This window comes from Delphinapterus leucas, chromosome X (genome assembly GCF_059928025.1).
Source record: "Delphinapterus leucas isolate spDelLeu-1000000601 "Yukka" chromosome X, BTC_Dleu_Yukka2, whole genome shotgun sequence".
Taxonomy (NCBI): Eukaryota; Metazoa; Chordata; class Mammalia; order Artiodactyla; family Monodontidae; genus Delphinapterus; species Delphinapterus leucas.
Window position 1 is genome coordinate 95,093,326 of NC_143150.1, and position 19,808 is coordinate 95,113,133.

A 19,808-nucleotide genomic window follows, 5' to 3' on the forward strand; every position below is an offset into this window, starting at 1 on the left:
TTTTGCGGTACACGGGCCTCTCACTGCTGTGGCCTCTCCCGCTGCGGAGCACACGCTCCGGACGCGCAGGCTCGGCGGCCATGGCTCACGGGCCCAGCCGCTCCGTGGCATGTGGGATCCTCCCGGACCGGGGCACGAACCCGTGTCCCCTGCATCGGCAGGTGGACTCTCAACCACTGCGCCACCAGGGAAGCCCCCAGTGGTTCATTTTTGCATAGCATCAGGTATAGCACAGGCCAAACACGTCTCTCTAGATACTATAAAAAGTCCGCAGAGTAATAAAAGCTATCATTCATTCATCAATTTTCATGTGCCAGACACTACATTCAATTCTTTTTGTAAGTAATTTCAGTTAAGCCTCATAGCAACCATATAAGTAATATTATCACAGTTTTATAGTGATATGCCCAAGGGCACATTGCTACTTACGTTTTAAAGAAAACTGGGATTTAAATCCAATTCTATCAAATTTCAAAACACATGTTCCTCTCTATACTATACTGCCTTCCAGCAGTAATAATAATAATTACACTAAATGTTAGCTTGTATGAGGTACTGGACACTAGGCTAAGAATTTTACGAGCGTTACCTCATGGAATTCTCACAACAGCCTTGCAAAGTAGATATTATTATGATTTCCCATTTTACAGATCAGGAAACTGAAGCTTAACAAAGAAATAACATATCACAGAGTATTGATTCCTGGGACAAACTGAAAGAGTTGTTCCATTATAGTAAATCTTATGATAGATGTAAATCGAGAAGATTTTACTGAACTGTGATTTTGCTAATGGCAATGTCATTTAGATGTTTTCTCCCGGATTCTGGCCTTGTTACTTATATTCTAAACATTCCAATGCCCTCTCTTAGCACTCTTGGGACTTCTATGTTGAGCCTTCAACATTGTAGGTCAAGAGAACCTCTGACATTGTTTAGCCAATGTTACTTTCTAGCCCCAGGACACTTCATAAACACTAGGTTAATTCTGAAAAAACTTTCCCAGCATACCAATCTGGTTTCCTAGAAAATACACCTCTGAATTCGTTAACAAAGGGTATGGTCTACGCAGAGTTGATTCTGGTTTTTGTGTAGTTTGGAAGCTATTCTATTATATTCTTTCCTGAGCTGCATATTAACTACAAAGAATGTACCACCATATAACAGTTAATCCATTTCTTTCCCCTCAGAAACACGCTTGGATTTCTTTCTCTTCCCTCTGATGTGATCGCCACCCACACCCACCCACCAGTGAGATTAAAATTCTTTAACAAGAAAATAATAAAAGCTGAATAAATGCCCTCCAGCATGAAAAAACTGCAGCACAAGCAGTGGGAAAAAAATTCTCTGAGTTCGGCTTTTGTGATTATGTTTAAGATGTGGAAGGAGGGCTGCTCTTGTTCCTCCAAGAGGCTTCTGGTTGCTTTTTGTAAATCTAGCTCTCTGCCCTGCCCAGAGAGTGGCAGTGGGTGGATAAATGTGGAAAGGGTGGAAAAAAGGAACAAAAGTATATTTCAAGACTGGGTGGTGCTGGGAGGTCTAGTCAAGGGTTCCAGAGTCTCTGTTCACGAGCTACCATATTCCTGGTAGCTACAGAGCACCTCACATTTTCCATGGCTCAACACATCTCAAAACTGTCTACACCAAGTCTCGGACCAGGGTTTCATAGACACCATAGGAGGCATCCTGATCCAGCCAACCCACAGAATTGGGAACTATAGAAACGGTTGTTAAGCTACATAATATTTTACTTTTGGTAGGGAGTGGTTGCTCTTTAGCAAGAGGTAACCGACAGGCAGATGAGGTGAGATGGGGGGGCCAGGGCGACCTTGAGGTTGAGCAAAGTTGAAAGCTATGGAATTGCAAAGTAGCCTTCTGTCTAATGAGAATGCTGAGAAGTGATAGCCCTCCAGTTCACCAACCTCTATGTGAGTCTTTTGGCAAATAGTATTTACATACCTCCAAACCAATTAACCCAGAGGTTTTTATCATATTATTTAAGGAGATGATACCATTCTAAGGAAATTTGGTTTGGGCACAATTTCTTTCTTTTACAATTCTTTAAAACTCAAAATAATGTATATCTGAAGATATTAACACATTTTACCTTCAATATGTATTTATTATATTTCGTATTGATAGTTTTTTAGAGACCACAGTGAACTTGAAGGAAGGGCAGGCACCTAACTGGATGAGAGGGCAATAAAGACAATATATGATTCATTAAAATATGATTGCCCATGGCTTTTCACCCCCCATTCAAAAATCACTGCTTACCAATGTAAATGTCCATCAACAGACGAATGGATAAAGATGTGGTACATAAATACAATGGAATATTTACTCAGCCATAAAAAGGAACGAAATTGGATCATCTGTAGAGACGTGGATGGACCTAGAGACTGTCATACAGAGTGAAGTAAGTCAGAAAGAGAAAAACAAATATCGTATATTAACGCATATATGTGGAACCTAGAAAAATGGTACAGATGAACCGGTTTGCAGGGCAGAAATAGGGACACAGATGTAGAGAACAAAAGTATGGACACCAAGAGGGGAACGCGGGGGGGTGGTGCGGGGGGTGGTGGTGGTGGGATGAATTGGGAGATTGGAATTGACATGTATACACTAATATGTATAAAATAGATAACTAATAAGAAACTGCTGTATAAAAAAATAAAATAAAATTCAAAAAGAATTAAAATTTAAAAAAAATCACTGCTTACGTCAATCCCAAATTCATCATGCTGCAATTTAAGCTGATTTTCTCTTCTGCTGTCCTCACTGGAAATTGAGCAGGTTTCATCTCCTTTTCTATGCTTTTTAAAGACATTTTAAAATTTCTCCTTGATCTTTCCTTTGGTTGACTAAAAAGCTCAGACTCCCACCACGTTACTGTGTCTTATATATAACCTTTAAATCACCCTCTGGCTCCTGGTGACCTTTCTACAAGTTCTTCTTGCCTCTCCTTATGGCTGTCTATAGCTGGCTAACAAACCACCACAAACATATGGCATTAAAACATCAACAATTATTTATCAATATTTCTCATGGGTCTGGGGAGCTGACTGGGCTCAGCTAGCTGGTTTTCCCTTGGGGTTCTCCCACGTGGTTGTAGTCAGACAGTGACTGGGCCTGGAGTCATCATGAAAGCTTCCTTCCTTACCTGTCTGGAGAACAACGCTGGCTGACAGCTAGGACCCCAGCTGGAGCTGTCAGCCACAAAACCCACGTGTGGCCTGTCCCTGTGGCCTGGGTTGGGTTCCAAGAGTGAGACTCCCAAGAGACACAGAGAGCCAGACCAAAGCTGTCTCTTCCTTTATGATACAGCCTTGGTAGTCATAGAGTATTGCTTTCACCACGTTTCATTTGCTAGAAGCAAATCACTCTGGCTGGCCCATGTTCAAGGGGAGGGGAATTTAGATTCCACCACTTAAAGGGAGGAGTAACAAAAAGTCGGCAGCCACGGGTTAAGACTGTAACATATCTCTTTAGTTGGGAAACCCAGTGTCCTTTCAGTGTGTAGGAAGCAAGTGGGGCTGGCCACAAGAGGCTAGAATTAGAACTCAGGGGGTCTGTCAGGGATTTTAGGGCTGTTTGTGGCCATTGCCAGAGAAAATGTAAAAAGGAGCCAGGGACAAGGTCCAGAGTGGGGAAGGTCAGCACAAGCTCTGCAGCAAGATGGTGGCCCCAAAGGAAACCCAGATCTGAGGGTAGAGGCTGTTTTATGTGAGGGTGACCCATATATGCAGAGAGAACGAGGCCAGAAGAGCAGCTGTCGAAATGAAAGAGCACGTAGAGAGCCACCCCTGATAGAGCGAGGCGAGTATTGTTTCCAGGGCTACAATTGTGGTACCACCCAGGTTCGGCTCAGGGCTCTTCCCAGGAACAGACCTGTGCTGAGTACACAGGAGGCTTGGTGTCACAGCACCCGCCTCTGATCACTACCCCTGCCTCACTGATGGGCACCACTGCCCAACCAAGAGGAAGGGCAAAACCACCCAGAAAGGAATAAGGCTGCTCTTAGAAGGCTGAGTTCTGAGAAGCTGCCGCAGGCAGTGGCGGGGTAATTGAGCACAATACGCCCCTGCTTTTCCATAGGAACAAACTGGAGTTCTGCTGAGATCCTTCTATTTATTCATCTAAAGAGAGAACGAGGTCAGGAAGGAGGCAGAGGCAGTGAGTTCTAACTTGAGAAGCAAGGAGACTGACTGGAGCCAGGGATGCTCATGGCTGGAACCACGGTATCTGCAAGTCGACCTCCAAGAAGACTCCTGTTAGATACACACGACTATATATAAAATAGATAACTAATGAGGACCTACTGTATAGCACGGGGAACTCTACTAAATATTCTGTAATAACCTATATGGGAAAAGAATCTGAAAAAGAAGAGATATATGTATATGTGTAACTGAATCACTTAGCTGTACACCTGAAACTAACACAACACTGTAAATCAACTATACTTCGATTAAAAAGAGAACAATAAAGCTCCAAAATATGCTAAGTGAACCCCCCCCAAAAAAGGAATGAAATACTGATACATGCTACAACATGTATGAAGCTCCAAGCGTGCTAACTAAAGTAAACCACTCACAAAAGAAATAAAGGAAACACCTGTCAGCTTAAGACCTGGCACACAGCGCTGAATGCTTTTGCTAAATCATACAGAACTGAGAGAAACCATCTTGACCCAGGCAATGCCGTGGCCAGCCCTGTGGCTTCTGTTGTGTGTAGTGAGAAGGGGCAAAGCAGGAGGATTTTAAAACACAAAATGTACCCTGCTCCTCTAAATTTCATGCTCACCCGAACGACAGAAATGACTCTTCACTGTGAGTTCACATCTAGATTGTAATCTCATGCCCAAAACTACACAGGCACGTGCACACACACACACACACACACACACACAACCACTCTGCCAATTCCTTTCCCTTTAACAGCAGCTCCCTCTGTGAAGTGTACACAGCCCCTGGGAGAACTGGTGCCATGGTTACCTCTATGTGTGAATGAGTTGCCACACTGATGGAACGTGGTGACACCGTCCCCTTATTTTCTTTTTCCCTCATTGTTCATTTAGACAGTGTTTATGAACCCCAGGACAGGAAGGGCACCGGGCAGAATGAAGTTGGCAAAGACGCATAAGGTAGAGTCCTGTCCCCCAGGAGTGACAATTGAGCAACAGGACTTGACAGACAAATCATTCACACCACAACCTGCAAGTGCCGAGAACATTTAGCTTCTTTGATCGTGTCTACGGGTAATCTCATGCCCCCCTGTGAGTGAGCAGGAGAGCCAGTTAGTTAAGGGCTCAATCTGGTTCAAGTTGTAAGCCTATTCACCAGCGCCTCGACCTGCCATCCTCTCTGAGTTGGTGCGGCAGCCAGGGTCCCGGGAGCAGGACACTATCCAGACAGGATCTTTTAAGCGTGAAAGGAGGATGCTGCAACCATTACACTGGGACAATTGGAATCAACTGAGACCATCTGGGGCGAACCAGGACAGAAAGTCATTCTACCTAGCAGCAAGCCACATGCAAAGGGGGTTTGTTTAATTAAAGGCTGTTGTCACAAATGAACTTATTTACAAACAGAAGCTGACTCACAGACATAGAGAACAGACTTGTGGCTGCCGAGGGGGAGGGGGCTGGGGAAGGGAAGGATTGGGAGTTTGGGATTAGCAGAAGCAAACTGTTATACATAGAATGGATAAACGATAAGGTCTTACTGTATAGCATGGGGAACTATATTCAATATCCTGTAATAAACCATAATGGGAAAGAATATGAAAAGAATGTGTATATATGTGTGTGTGTGTATAACTGAATCACTTTGCTGTACACCAGAAACTAAGACAACATTGTAAATCAACTATACTTCAATTAAAAAAAAAAAGACTACTGTCAAAGGTGTTGATAGGGTTAAAAGAAGCCAAGGAGACACTGGGAAGCACCAAGGTTCATAAAAGCAGGAGGGTGCTGCCACCCTTAAGTCTAAAAGGGTAAAAAGAGGGAGGGGTTCTAGAGCCCGATGAGACTTCTAGATTCAGAAGAGGGCTGCCCTTGAGTAGGGGAATGCAGTCACTTCTAAGCTACTGCCAGATAGGGAGGGAGCAGAAGGAAAATACCCCACTCTCTCTTTCCACCCACACTCTGGCCTCCGGGTGGTGCCTTCCACTGGTGAAGCGCCCAGAAGCCAGACAGCAAGGGAGCCCAGTTGACACAGCCTGTGAAAGTCAGTCTCCTGAGGTCCGGAGCGAGATGGAAAAGGGTGGAAGTGGATCTTATGTTAGGAGGTGGGCGGGAGAATACATAACACAAGGTTCAGTGGTGGAAAGAACTTATATATCCTCGTGATGACAGGAGAGGCATGAGGTCCTCGGAAAAGGTGATCTCTGCTTGCAAGGCAACAAGGAGAGCACCTCAGTTCCCCTTGAATGTCCTGCCTGCGTCATCCACTGAGGGTTGTGCGTGGTACAACCCCAGGCTGCTAACCCTCTCAGCTTGTTTAGGGCTCACTGGCGACCTGGCCTCACCTCAACCCTCACTGGTCACTGACTAATCCCTGGGTCTCTACCAAGTGCTCCATCCCACCTGCCGGCCCAGCCGTCCACCCTGAGACTCAGCTGAAGGGTCCCCCATCCTGCCACAGGGGATCCTTATGAAAAGTCGATGGGTACTCAACTCTGAGTTTATGGCACGTGGCAATTGGGAGCTGGCACTGCCAGCAAGTTAAGCCCAGGGTCTTCCTCTGTCCAGCCATGCTGTGCCTGATTCATTCTTGGTGTCACCCTAATTTCTGTCTAAATCACCACCACCCCCATCTCCTCACTGAAGCCTAGAGAGATAAGAATCAGGAACCCACACCTGCTTGGTTTGTTCTCCTTTTTCTTTCTTTCTCACTTTGCTCTAGGAGGGAAAGGGGCTCAGCTGTCTCTTATTTTCCCTGGGTTGTATTCTTGCACTGAAGCAGCAAGCCTCATCATTTTGCTGTATGGACTCGGCGTGTTTCTGTTCTACTCCAGGTCCTTGAGGCTGGATATGCTGAGGTGCAAGAGGGGGATGAGAGAGGGGCCTGCTTTCAAAATTGAGCAAATCCTTTCTGAAGATCATAGCCGAACTTACAAGGCTGTTTCCTGCCGCACAATCATATTTTGTGAACATCATCATGTTTTTCTGTATTTCTTCTTTAACACTTATCACTAGCGCGTGAGTACACACACACACACACACACACACAACCTCAAAATAGGTCTAGGCAATTGAGCATCCTGGGCCAATTAGGATAAGATCACATGCTCAGGAAAGCAAAATAGAAAACGACATCAATATTTTTAAAATATTAATCCCCCTTAAAATTTTAATTTCCTTTTCCCAGCTGCATTCTGGAAGCCTGAGCTTTAAAGTGAAGGGCACTCATACCTGCGTGAACCTGGATTGGAACCCTGTCTCTGCCCCTCCTTAGCCACGTAACCTTGAGCAAGTCACTTCACCTCTCTGAGCTTCACTTTCCTTCTGTGTGAAACGAGCATGCTCACGCCTGCCCCTCAGTGTCGTGGCAAGGGATAAAGGAATTGGCAAAGAGCCTGGCCCATTGTAGGTGTTTCAGTGACATTCATCTCTGGCCCTGAGAGCCAACCCTGAGTAAAAGCAGAAGTACAGGCTCGAGTTGTTTGAAAACAAAGGGGCTAGAATTTCCCGACCTATTGTTCTTGATCTCACAGAACTGAGCCACGTGGGACAGGAACTAGAATTGATTGAGCATCTCCTATGGGAAAGGCACAGGAGTAGAGCTCTGTTAGCCCTTATAAATGATCTCATCTCCAATGAACAGGAGAAAATGAGGCTCAGAGAGATTAAGTAATTTGCCTGAGTCCTTTGCTTCTTGTTAGTAGATGCGGAAGTACTTTTTGTTAGAAATATATCATTCTTCAAACACGTCTGCGCTTTAGAAGATACTACTGCATGCTCTGTTCAGGTCCTCTTGTCAGGGCTAGCGTTCCCATCCCCAGCTGCTGGGATGGTCAGCTGCAGACACGGCTGCGACGCTTAGCTTGAAGTGCCCTTGGCTCTAGGAAGCAGCCTTGCCCAAGTTTATGTCTCCTCCAGGGAGGTCAGCCTCAGTGTCTGCTTTGGAGATTCAAAGACCTGGCCCCTCAACCTCAATTTGGGATGACTCTGGAAGGCCTTCCCAGCTCCAGCACTCCCTGTACGATCAGCTGAGGCCTCTGCAGCAACCACATGGAGGAGTCAGCTTCTGTCTCTGTCCAATCCTGCCCCCTTACTTCCTCATGGGTATATCTCCCTAGAGCACTCCCCAATAAACCTTCGCACACAGTGTGGTCTCAGTCAGTTTCCAGGGAACTCAGTCTAAGGTAGACTTAAACCTGAACGTTAGAGAAAACGAACAAACAAACAAGCACCAACTAGGCCTCAAAACCCAAATCTTATCTCAGCTATGCTGATCAAATGTAAAATCTTTAAATCTTAAAGCCTCTTAACATAATTATGTATATCTATGTACGAAACATACCTAAATTTCACTTTATGTAAAACATGAAAGAAGGAATTTCAAATCACACTAAACATAATAAATATAGAACTTGCTTTGTTAAAAATCTGCAGTATACATTCAAGTAAAGGCTAAACTTCCAATGCCAAATATATGTGAGATAAAATTAAACATTTATAATAATCAGTTTCCTAAAAGTGCTATTTTTAATACCTATAAGAGGAATCTCATTCTAGGGCTTTTTTTCCATCCAAACATCTATATATTCCTTTATTCACAGAGCCAGATGCTTCTGTTACTAATGATGGTGTGATTGGTCAGAATGGCCATCATCAAAAAATCTACAAACAATAAATGCTGGAGAGGGTGTGGAGAAAAGGCAACCCTCTTGCACTGTTGGTGGGAATGTAAAGTGATACAGCCACTATGGAGAACAGTATGGAGGTTCCTTAAAAATCTAAAAATAGAATTACCATACGACCCAGCAATCCCACTACTGAGAATATACCCTGAGAAACCATCATTCAAAAAGAGTCATGTACCACAATGTTCATTGCAGCTCTATTTACAATAGCCAGGACATGGACACAACCTAAGTGTCCATCGACAGATGAATGGATAAAGAAGATGAGGCACATATATACAATGGAATATTACTCAGCCATAAAAACGATTGAAATTGAGTTATTTGTAGTGAGGTGGATGGACCTAGAGTCTGTCATACAGAGTGAAGTAAGTCAGAAAGAGAAAAACAAATACCATATGCTAACATATATATATGGAATCTAAAAAAAAAAAAAGGTTCTGAAGAGCCTAGGGGCAGGACAGGAATAAAGACGCAGATGTAGAGAATGGACTTGAGGACACAGGGAGGGGGAAGGGTAAGCTGGGACGAAGTGAGAGAGTGGCATGGACATATATACACTACCAGATGTAAAATAGATAGCTAGTGGGAAGCAGCCGCATGGCACAGGGAGATCAGCTCGGTGCTTTGTGACCACCTAGAGGGGTGGGATAGGGAGGGTGGGCGGGAGACGCAAGAGGGAGGAGACATGGGGATACATGTATATGTATATCTGATTCCCTTTGTTATACAGCAGAAACTAACACAGCATTATAAAGCAATAAAGATGTTAAAAAAATGGTGGTGTGAAAAGCGGCTGGTGGAAGTGGAATGGAAGTGGGCACTTCTGGAGAGGAGGCAGGAATAACAGAGGAAAAAGGATGCTTGAATGCTCCTTATGCCAATGGTATGCTTAGGACTTTTGAAGTTAATCAATGGCCTCCTGGATATGGCGGTCTCTGTCTGGTGTCCATATATAAAGGAGTTAATTCTAGGCAGGGTTCTCAGCCACAAGTTAAGAAAGAAATAAAAATAACAGTAACTAATAGCAATATTAGCAGTAACATTAAGAGCTAGCACATGTAGTGAATTTATGTTGCACGCATTGTTTGAAGTCCTTTACCCATATTAACTCATTTAACCTTTAAAATAACCCCAGGACATAGTCACTACTATTGGCACCATGGTGAGGAAACTGAGGCATAGAAAGGCCTAGTAATTTGTCCAATGTCATGCAGCTAATAAGTTGGTCTTTTACCCAGATTATTTGGCTCCATGGTTTTTGCTCATAACCAGTATGCCCTAAGGGGGAAAGGCCACTACCCTCATATAGAAGGAGGAATCATCGCAGAAGCCATACCTTGTCTAGAAGCCACCAGTCCCAGAAACTACAGTGGTAACACAAAGCCATCACCATCAATCCTCATTTCCCGAGTCTGTTGACAATTAACTACTTACCTACTGAGGGTATTCATTATACACCCTGGATTGTTTTAGCTAGAGATTTATTTATATTGGGTATAAAAATATTATTTTATATATAACCATGTCATTTTAAAGAAATGCCCTTGGTTCCCAGCCCTAGGTAACTGAGGGGACACGGTAGTAAATGGAAACCTCATGCCACTGTTGAGAACATCACTTTGCACAAAATAAATGAAGGGCAAGTTTTCATTGTAGTTTGGGGACTCACCCATAATTGCTAATCATTTCCAGAAAGTCCGGCAATAACTCATAGATCATAGATCTTACATCCCAGTGGAGAGTGGTTGACCCATTTGTCACTTATATCAGTTAATTTGACCAAAGCTTTCTCCATTAACCTCTGCTGAGAAGCCCAGGATGAGTGCTACTCATCCAGCCTGTGATCACTTAATGGTATATTCTCCTTACTGCTGTTGTTCCTCTTAAAATTTTGAAGTAAACATTGATTTGTCAAAGGTCTGGAGCTAATTTTACATGTACCAGAATACTTCAGTGGATAAAAGGTCTGAGATACTGTGAAATGGTAACTAAAGGTGTGTATCAGTTATCTCTTGCTGTGTAACAAACTGCTCCAAAGCCTAGTGGCTTAAAACAATAATCAATGATTTTGCTCATGAATCTGCATGTTGAGGAGCACTGGGGAGGGACAGAGCCTTTCTGCTTTATGCAGCATCAGCTTGCGGAGCTCAGTTGGAGGTTGGAGGATTCATTTTCAAAATGGCTCACTCATATGGCTGGTAACTTGGTGCTGGCTGTCAGTGAGAGCTCAGCAGGGGCTGGGGACAAGGGAGCTCAGTTTCTTTCCATGGTGGGCCTCTCCACAGGATGCCTGGGCTTTCTTATGGCGTGGTAGCTGGGTTTCAAGCATGAACATCTCAAGAAGCAGAAAGTAGAAGCTGTCAATTTCTTAGGCTGGGCCTGGAAACTGGCACAGTATCACTTCTACCATACTGTATTGAATAATCAGTCACAGAGCCCAGATTCAGGAGGAGGGAACATAGACCCCACCCCTCAGTGGGAAAACAGTCAGAGGATGTTTGGATAATATTTTAAAATCACCACACAATGGTAGTCACAGAACGTCAGGCATATAACATCTCTATTCCACATTGGTTTTTTGACATATGTGGAAAAGAGTTTAGAGAGGTTAAGTTATTCCCCAAGAACACACAGCAAGATAGTTACAGAGCCAAATCTAGAACAGAGGTCTTGATTCCTGGCTTTGTTCATCTCACTGAAAAACAGAACACTCTATTCAAATTGCCCTGACAAAGTCATCCTTAGAAGTTCTGAAGATAACTCTTTAAAAATTACAGCTAGTGGCAAATGGCTAAATTCCTCAAGATACACATTTAGCACTATTTTATAGTATTGGCATGGTAATATATTGTAATAATATAATCATATAATGGCCATAAAAAGATAATGATACATTAATCAACTTTCATCAGACATTACAGTGGTGCAGAGGCTACAGCAATGAGCAAGAAATAGCCTTGCCCTCTCAGAGTGTATAGGCCAATGGGAGCTACAGACAGTTAAACAAGAAAGCACAATACAGTTTGATTGTGCTATGATGAGGGAAGGCTATCTTGTTTTGAAAGCACATAGAAGGGGAGAAGCTAAACCTTTGTTTGTAGGACAAGAAATTCTTCCTAAATAATGGAATGTCGAAACCAAAACCAGAAAGATAAGTAGGGATTATTCAGGACAGAGATGAGAATATTTCAGGCAGAAGGAATAACATGTATAAAGACAAATTAAGAATAAGACTTGGGGCTTCCCAGTGGCGCAGTGGTTGAGAATCCACCCGCCAATGCAGGGGACACGGGTTCGAGCCCTGGTCCGGGAAGATCCCACGTGCCGTGGAGCAACTAAGCCTGTGTGCCACAACTACTGAGTCTGTGCTCTAGGACCCGTGAGCCACAACCACTGGGTCTGCACGCCTAGAGCCCGTGCTCCGCAACAAGAGAAGCCACCACAATGAGAAGCCCGTGCACTGCAACGAAGAGTAGCCCCCGCTCACTGCAACTAAAGAAAGCCCACGCCCAGCAACGAAGACCCAGTACGGTCAAAAATTAATTAATTAATTCAAAAAAAAAGAATAAGACTCTAGATTGTTTGAGAGATTGAATAGAGTCAGGCTATCACAGTGTCTAGCCCATGGTAGATTCTCAATGAATAGTAGTTGAAGTAAAGAAAATACAGGTGATTCCTTGAGTATCTCGAGTCACCAGGAAAGAATTCATCTTTCTTGGTTCCTTCTCAGACCTGACATAGCACTAGAGATTGTTGGTTAAGAAAAGAACAGGAAGACATGGTTAATCCGCCCACATGGCAACCATACCATAACACATATTATTGCCTGGTGTCCGTGGATCAGGGACAGCCTAAGAAAGTCTGTTTCCTTGCTTTTACCACCAATGCTAAGGCTATTTGTTTCCCTTTGTAAATGCTTAACACATCCTGGAAAGGGTGTGGACACTCTCGGTGCCATTATGCAATCTTTGTTGTCAGAATGGAATAAATGTTTCTCCTTTCTGTGGTAACTGCTAATTATAAACTAGCTGATATAGTTCTCCAATGGCTTTAATTTTCTCTAACAGCCTGTCTTTTCTGAACCCTGCAAAAGTGATTCTCAGGAGTCTCAGCTGACATTCTAGCTTCCCCAGGAAGTTTCCCATGATAACTACCAAAGACTTCTGGAAAACATGTATTTGACTTTAAGAGGAGATATTTCTTCATTGTGTAGCACCCACTGCCTCCACCCCATCCACATATACTGTTTGCGTCTCATCTGAGCTCTTCAATTCATCTCTACAAACATATGAATCAATTATGTAAAAGACACCGAACTGGGTACCGTGAGGGTCCTGAGGATGAATAAGACACAGATTGTAAACTCCTTGAAGTTAAGTACCCTTGAGAAAGAAAATATATGTGAAATAATACTTCGTAACACATGGCAGAGTGCGTGCGGTACATGCTTTTAGAAGAAAAATGTCATGCCACAGTAGAGTTTGTTCATTTTCCAGCAAGAAGAATCCAGGAAGACTATGGTGGAAGCAGCATCTGAGTTGAAACTTAAAGGATAAGTAGATAGGATTACATAAAAGGCTTTCATATGAACAGATAATTATATGATCAGACACTCACTATCTATGTTTTTTCTGGAGAGTTCAGGAAAATAAGCACTCAGCTGGATCAACCCTATGGTAAACTGCTATTCTTCACCAATATTTGTTGCTTGTTCATATGGAAGGATTATACTTGTCCATTCTGCTAAAACTATGTATGGCCAAGTCACTTACCTTGACCAATGAGTGAGCAGAAGTGTCCGTTCTGGATGGAGGCTTTAAGGGCTAGCACCTTCCTCACCATGTTCTCCTTTCCATCTGCCACAACTACTGGCAATGTTCCAGAGAGAGGCTGCTCTGATACCTTGGGTCCCAGAGAGAAGATGATATGGAGTAGAACCAGGGTCAACCTACGATGGACAAATAACATGAGTAGGAAATCAACCTTTGTTGTTGTAAGACAGTGAGATTTTAGGTTTGTTCATTATAACAGTATAACCCAGCCCATCCTGACTAAACAGACACCAAACTTGTCCTAGTCAGCTCAGTGCCCGAAAAGTGTAATATAGAGCTCAAAAATGGAATAGCAAGATATTATTTTACTGTTCCCTAATGTTCCAGGCATTTCATGAGGCACCTTACATACATTATGTCACTTAATTCTCACAGCTTCACAATGTTTGAATCATTACTCCCTTCATACAGATGTAGAAACTCAGGGAGGTTAAGAAATTTGCCCAAGGTCACAAAGTAGGTAGGAATCATTGCAGAGATTCTAATCTCATGTTGTGTAACAGGGAGTCTGATCCTTTTGTGGTGATACCCAGCCTGCCAAGTCACAAAGGTATCACACTCTTAACTTTCCCAGCAAACTATATCCCTGTTCTGAACTTGATGGTCATGTTACCTAAGCCTGGACTTTGGAAACAAGTGGATGAGAACCTTGATACCAGTCCCATTATTTGATATGTGTTAGAAATATGGACCCTGACCAATAATAAGTAATTTCATTTAAAGCAAGAGAAAGAAGGAGTTCCCTGGTGGTCTAGTGGTTAGGATTCAGTGCTTTCACTGCAGTGGTCCGGGTTCAATCCCTGGTCAGGGAACTGAGATCCTACAAGTCACACAGCTCAGCCAAAAAAAAGAAAAAAAGCAAGAGAAAGAGATTAATCTCAGAAACTATTTAAATCCATTGTGCCCCATCAAACTCAAGCGCGATCAAACTCAAGTGCCATCTTTGTGATCACTGATAAAGTCACAAGGTTAGACTTCCTTTGGATACCACAGGATCACAAAAGATTACATAGTTCAGTAGAAACAGAGTATTCCCCAAGACTTGGCTTCATCTTTGTGGATCACTCAGAAACATGGGACTGCAATTCTCTCATTCACTCTGCTTTTACAGGTGGAAAATTCTGCTACAAAAAGCCAGAAATGCACAAGCAGTCGAAACTACTGCAGTCAAGATACATATTAAACAAGTATGCAATGGGTCTAGGAGACTTGGTCACAAAAAAGGAGGTGCCCTGTTGAAGGCACAGGCTAAGATGGGATCAGAAGGAGAGAAGAGGCTTTGACAGAAACTCTTCTATAAATCGGCTTGGTGACCCAATAGTTTATCTTATTATCCATCTCCTTTTCCCTCCAGTTCACCTCCTCCTCTTGACTCTTTCGGCTACCTACAGTTGGTGGTCACTGGTAAAGAAATCTATATTTTTCTTTTTCAAGCATCTAGTACATTTTTGGTGCCTCTAATTGAATTTTTTCTTTTAAATTTTATAACACCATTTCCTAGATAATAGTTATCCCAACAACAATGTTATGGGTTTTAGCTGATATTTGGAGGTATTTTTTATTTTTATAGTTTAGTTAGCAGTTTTTACGTTTTGACACATACATATCTGTACCACACAGAAAGACACAAGAGTAATGGGACATAAATCAGACACAGACCATGGAGTCTCAGGCCTGGCAGCTGAGTAGTTGATGGAGGGCCAGGTAAAAGGCAAGAGATGACTGGTGAGACAACCCATCAACCAAGCTGAGCAAGTGATGATGTAGAAATAAGATGCTAGATGGACCAACATGCCGGTGAGCATCCTTCATGGTTTTACTGAAACTTCTTTTCAATAGCTTTGATTAAATGGCTCCTTAGCACCTTCCAAAATTTGACACCGAGATTCTTTATGTTGAGCAAGCCATTATACAATGCTGGTCAATTAGATGCCATTTGGCCTTTTTTTTTTCTTGTTAAAATTTTAATTTTGAACTACTTAAAACACACACACACAACATGAAGAATACTGTAGAAGACACCCAGTTACCAGTAGCCTTCCTCATCCCATAGCTCGCTTTGTGACATTTCCCTTATTTCTTATAGGAAAACTATGGTAAGACCCATAGCTTTTCTGCTCACTCTCAGATACACTGAAAAGTTCAATTCCCAAAACAACTTCACATCAGTAATTTCACTCTGGGATAATATTAAAAATGTCAAACTCCCTTCAAAGTCAGATCTCCTCCCTTCTCCCAGCTGAGCCCTTACCCAGGTGGAAAACTTGCATTGAGAGAGACAGGTTTGCTTCTTCTCTAGTTTACCACCTTGAATAGCTACCCTTCTTTCCCCAGCTTACTAACCACAGTTTCTGACCACTTTGGAGCCAAATCTGGGGGCGCAAGAAGGAGAAATGAAGGGAACAAAAAAGGCTTTGTGAGTGAGTGTTGGTTTCCTCTGGCTGTGGTGAACTTTTAATTGTATTCCTCTTGTGGGATTCTCCATGGGTTCTTCGGAGAACTCATCCATACTCATCAGCAAGGATGTTCCACCCGCTGTCCCTGACATGGGTGATGCATTCTCCACCTGGCCTTTTGTGAATCTACCCTTTATCCACTGTTTCTTGGCATTCTTCCTCCACATATACCTTCTGCAATTACACCTCTCAAGGATCTGTTGGGCAAAGTCCCTTTAAGTAGTTTCAGGCTCACCTACTCTCTCCACCCACATTTAGTGCAACAGAAATTCAAACCTTTGACCAGTCATGAACAGTTATCACTTTACTCCCCAGCCACAAGGGCAGGTTGCTTCAGCCAGGCCCTAGAACTTTAGATTCCTCAGAAGTATAATATACACCAGTCTACAGTGCCTCCCAAACTCCAGAGGACACATACTAAAATCTTGAAGTGAGCTCACTGATGGCTTTCTCAAAAGAGACTTGAGGTGATGGGCAAGGGCCTCTATACCCCTTTTCCATGGTGACCGGGCACTCACAATGCACAGCAGCATTCTCGCAAGAATGATCTCTTTAATATCCAACTCTCTCAGCTTCTTCAAACTTTTTTATAAGTTGGAGGTGCTTAGCTGGTCTAGCTCTTCATTTCCTCTACTGTTTTGGGGTCTTGGTCAGAACTGAGACTGTATCCCATTTTAATATCTTGTTGTTTACATATTTTTTATATTTACACTCTATTAGAGCTTGTGTTTGGTTAACATGATTTAGCTCAAACATGATAGGTAATATGGGAAACTTTGCAGTATTATACAGAATTTGTGTTGGTTCATATGTGGTTTTTCCTAGCATGCTAGTAATTTGAAAAAGACCAGGGGCAAGTTTTCTCATAATTAAAGAGAAAGTCCTAGCAATATATAAAGACTGTCTTAGTCAGTTTAGGCTGCTATAACAAATCACCACAGACTGAGTGGCTTATATACAACAGAAATTTATTTCTCACACTTCTGGAGGCTGAAAGTTCTAGATCAAGGACCCAGCATGGTCAGGTTCTGGTGAGAGCCCTCTTCCAGACTGCAGACTGACAACTTATGTATCATCACATGGGGGAAAGAGAGGGAACAGAGCTCTCTGGGATTCCTTTTATAAGGGCATTAATCTCATTCATGAGAGCTCCAACTTCATGACCTATAATCACCTCCCAAAGGCTCCACCTTCTGACATTGGGGGTTAGGATTTAAACCTACGAATTTGGTCAGGGGGGACACAGCATTCAGTCCATTGCAAAGACAGTAAGGATAATGGTGAAAACTCCATCCAAAGTGCCTTCCCTTTAAGTAGTAGCTAGTTTAGTGGATCAGAAAACCACCACAATTTTTATTATGTTAAACAACCGGAAGCAGCTGCAAAGATATTTCTCCCTATGTTGGAAGGAAGGAAGGGGGAAGGAAGGAAGCAGTAGGAGGGAGGGAGGGAGGGAGGGAGGGAGGGAGGGAGGGAAGGAAGAAGGACCTTAATTTGAAAATGCCTACACTCTAGATATGATTTTTAGTTTTGATGTAACTGCTCTCGTCATAATTAAATGTCCCTGCTATTGTTTAATGGATACAAAGTTTCATTTTTGCAGGACGGAAAGAGCTCTGGCAGTGAATGGTAATGATGGTTGCACAACAATATGGATGCACTCAATGTCACTGAACTGGACACTTAAAATGTTTAAGATGCTAAATTTGATGGTATTTATATTTCACCACAATTTTAAAAATTAAAAAATTAAAAGAAGAATTGAATGTCCCCAATATCTTATCTCTCAAAGGTGTAAGGGTCACCTGATTGCGAGGCCGAGTGTAAATATCAGTGGAGATTGAACTACGCCAATATTTTTACTAGTGTTGTTACAGTTTTTGTTAGTAGTCTCATTAGAAAATTACATATGTTTTGAGAGGACTGCCCCAAATATATTTTTCCCATAAGCTAATATTTCTAGTGTGTGATTTTACAGCATGAGAAGTTTTCCAGAAATGCATACTTGATGGGACCTTCAAGACGACAGAGGAGTAAGATGTGGAGATCACCTTCCTCCTCACAAATACATCAGAAATACATCTATATGTGGAACAGCTCCTACAGAACACCTACTGAACGCTGGCAGAAGACCTCAGACCGCCCAAAAGGCAAGAAACTCCCCACATACCTGGGTAGGGCAAAAGAAGAAAGAATAAACAGAGACAAAAGGATAGGGACGGGACCTGCACCAGTGGGAGGGAGCTGTGAAGGAGGAAAGGATTCCACACACTAGGAAGCCCCTTCACGGGTGGAGAAGGGGTGGCGGGAGGGAAGCTTCGGAGCTGCGGAGGAGAGCGCAGCCACAGGGGTGCAGAAGGCAAAGCGGAGAGATTCCCGCACAGAGGATCGGTGCCGACCAGCACTCACTCATCAGCCCGAGAGGCTTGTCTGCTCACCAGCTGGGGCGGGTGGGGGCTGGGAGCTGAGGCTCGGGCTGCGGTCGGATCCCAGGGAGAGGACTGGGGTTGGCGGCGTGAACACAGCCTGAAGGGGGCTAGTGTGCCACGGCTGGCCGGGAGGGAGTCTGGGAAAAAGTCTGGACCTGCCAGAGAGGCAAGAGACCTTTTTTTCTGGGTGCGCGAGGAGAGAGGATTCAGAGCACGGCCTAAACGAGCTCTAGAGACGGGCGCAAGCCGCGGCGATCAGCACGGACACCAGAGACGGGTATGAGACGCTAAGGCTGCTGCTGCCGCCACCAAGAAGCCTGTGTGCGAGCACAGGTCACTATCCACACCTCCCCTCCGGGGAGCCTGTGCAGCCCGCCACTGCCAGGGTCCCGTAATCCAGGGACAACTTCCCCGGGAGAACGCACGGCGCACCTCAGGCTGGTGCAACGTCACGCTGGCCTCTGCCGCCGCAGGCTCGCCCCGCATTCCAATTATAACTACGGAACCCCTCCCTCCACCTGGCAAGAGAGAGCCAGGGCCCCCTAACCAGCTGCTGCTTGCTTTAACCCCATCCTGTCTGGGTGGGAACAGAAGGCTGAGGGCAACCTACACGCAGAGGCGGGGCCAAAACCAAAGCTGAACCCTAGGAGCTGTGCGAACAAAGAAGAGAAAGAGAAATTGCTCCATGCAGCCTCAGAGGCAGCAGATTAAATCCCCACAGTCAACTTGATGTACCCTGCATCTGTGGAATACATGAATAAACAACGAATCAACCCAAAATTGAGGGAGTGGACTTTGGGACCAACTGTAGACTTGGAGTTTCATGTCGGTGACTGACTTGTTTCTTATTTTTTTATACGTTTATCTTAGGAAAGATTTTAGTGCTTGTTATCATTCGTGGATTTGTTTATCGGTTTGGTTGTTCTCTTTTTTTATTACTTTTTTCTATATTTTAATAATTTTTTTATTTTAATAATTATATATATATATTTTACTTTTTTATTATTTTTTTCTCTTCCTTTTTTCTCTGTTTTCTTCTGAGCCATGTGGCTGACTGGGTCTTGGTGCTCCAGCCTAGTGTCAGGCCTGAACTTCTGAGATGGGAGAGTTGAGTTCAGGACACTGGACCACCAAGACCTCCAGGCCCCACGTAATATGAATCGGCAAGAAATCTCCCAGAGACTTCTGTCTCAATGCTAAGACCCAGCTCCACC

The 19,808-nt window shown here is 43.6% G+C and overlaps 1 long non-coding RNA gene across 1 annotated transcript in view; it reads right to left on the reverse strand.

The window, feature by feature from the left end:
* Nucleotides 1-19,808, reverse strand: part of LOC149744338 (uncharacterized) — a 197,313-nt gene that overhangs the window by 157,405 nt on the left and 20,100 nt on the right. Inside the window, exon 2 of the long non-coding RNA XR_016391380.1 lies at nucleotides 13,650-13,825. This is a non-coding gene — a long non-coding RNA (uncharacterized LOC149744338). The remainder of the gene's footprint in view (nucleotides 1-13,649; nucleotides 13,826-19,808) is intronic.